Genomic DNA, 2719 nt, shown 5'->3' on the forward strand with positions numbered 1-2719 from the left:
AATCTTTTTACTAAAACCCTAGGTACTTACTGATTCTGTCCATCCAATTCTCTGATGTACAAATTCGTTAGTTTTGAATCACTATCATCCGTTGATCTAACTAAGATTTCTAAATCATGCTATGTGTGCTAATAAAAGTTACATTAAATTCTTAAAATTTATAAAAAATAACTTTGGCTAATAATAAAACTGAAATACATTGTTAAACAAAAAACATATTAAACTGAAAAAAATAAAAAAAAATCGGGAGCTTAGTTAGATCATAATTAAATAAAAACACATTAAATTCATATGAACATTTTAGAATATTTTTTTTATGTGTTTATGATGTGTTTTGTGTGAAAAATTTGGTTCAAACCCTATTTTTAGGATAATATTGAATTTGTAATCATATAATTATTTGAAAAGTATTTTCTCATCAGATAAAATTTATATTTCTAGAAAGTACATTTCATTAGCTTTTCAACGATATAAAACTTGACTCTTTTGGAGTTTCAAAGAGAAAGTTATAATTTTTCTTGATTAATATGGAATTAATTATGATATACGTAAAATAATTAATTACAATATATGGATCATAAAATTCATTCATGCACTATATTATGTATCATGAAAAATAAAATGGATCCCACCAGCACAGTCACCAAGATAGACGTTCAAAGGAAATTAATCTAGCAAGAAATGGATTACGGGTGTTAAAAAATTATCTCTTTTTAAAAAATTTAAATTATTAAATAAAATTTTTAAATTATAATTTATATTATTTTTTAAACTTGAAATTTATATAAAATCTGTACTATGTATTTTATATTTAATTTCTATCAAATAAAATAAAGGTAATAAAATTTAAAATTCGTGATCATTTGATCAACAAAATTTTGATATCATGTGAAATAAATTTTTTTAATCTAAAAATTTAAACTAATAAATAAAATTTTAAGATATAATTTATATTATTTTTGTGAAATTTTTATTAACTTGAAAACTTATATAGATTCACGTTATATATATCTTATGTTTAATTTCTATCGAATATAATAAAAAATTGTAAGATTTGAATTTGTTATTACTTGATAAAAAAATTCTAATATTATTTTAAAAAAAATTAATTTAAAAATTTTAAAAAATATAATTTATATTATTTTTTAACACTAAAAAAATAATATTTATGCATATAGTGCAGATACATTGTTGCCTTGCATCACTAGATGATAGCAAGGATGGAATCGCGCTATGGTGTGTACGTGGATGCACTATAATCATGTAATCTTGCCAATTATAGAAGCGTGGCATGCGGCGGGCTTGACCTGGTAAGCTTGAATTGATCGGAAGAAACTCCAACGTCGCGTGCGGGGGAGTGTGATGGCTTTCATGCGTGTTTTTGGACGTGTTAACGTGCATTCAAGGGTGGAGGCAAATAGGGGTTGGAATGAGATTTAGTTTTGTTATTTTATCAATATATTTTAATTAGTTTTATATAAAAAAATATTTATAATTTTTAATTGAGGTATTAAAATATTTTAAAAAATTTACTTGGAGCCTTTTAATATGATGTTTTAGCCTGAGTTAAAATTTTAGAATTTTTGGAGAAATTCAGAAATTTAATAAAAAATCACAATTTAACTAGTTTTACGTTATTAGGTATAATTTTTCAATCTAATCATCAGATTGAGCTGAAATTTTACGAGAAATCTTAAAATATATTGAATAAAATCTCGTTAAAATTTTAGGATGAACATATTTTAGTATTGCTAACAAAAAAAACATCCAATAAAAGCAAAATGACTCATTAATGGTAAAATAATTATTTTCCATTAAAAAATAAAACAAATAAGTTCTTTCTTCCTTTTATATGTTTCCGATTGGGCATAAGCATAATAGAAAAAATAAAGAAAAGAAAATGTGAGAGAGAGAGAAAAAAAGTAAAGGAAAAACATAAAAAAAAAATCTAAGAAAAAAAATAAGAAAATTGAGAGAATAACCTTGTAAACTTACAAAGTCCAATTTATAAAATACTAATCTAATGAAGAATCAAGTGAAGGAAGGAGGAATAGAGAGAAGGAAAAAAATTAATTACTTTGTTTTTCAGTTGACATGAGATTGTTATTTTATTCCGATTGAAGGGGTTGTTACAATATCGATTCAGATTCGATTATAGATGAATTAGATTTCACTAAATATCGAAGGATGTAACTTTAATAGTGAGTTTATTTTTATTTTTACTTTAATTTATATACTTTCAAATTTATTTTTTAATATTTTGAGTAATGTATTTGAATTAAAACTTTACTGTTAACTTTAAAAATTCATGTACATGAGTTAATAATTTATCTTAAAAAAATTATATATTTAATTAATAGTCCAGGGTAGAAACAATTTATGGCTCCACTCTTATGTGCATTGTTGTGTAAATGAAAGTTATTGATAACCTTTAAACAAATCATCGTTGATAAGATGTTAATTATATGATCATAAATATGATATTGACAATATCTCATTTAGCTTTATATTGGATGAAAAAGGGTTCTCAAGACCTTGACCTTAAGAACAATGATGCTCAACACCTTAGAGAGTTGAAAATTGTCTATTAATATTAGCTGAAAGATGAGTATGCTACTTACAAAAAAAATATTAAGAGGCATGCAAGACGATAATCTAGTCAAATATCCCCATTACTAGACTACTTATGCTATGTGAGAAGGTTTTATTTAAAGCATGA

The sequence above is a fragment of the Populus alba genome, chromosome 3, assembly GCF_005239225.2.
Source record: "Populus alba chromosome 3, ASM523922v2, whole genome shotgun sequence".
Lineage (NCBI taxonomy): Eukaryota > Viridiplantae > Streptophyta > Magnoliopsida > Malpighiales > Salicaceae > Populus > Populus alba.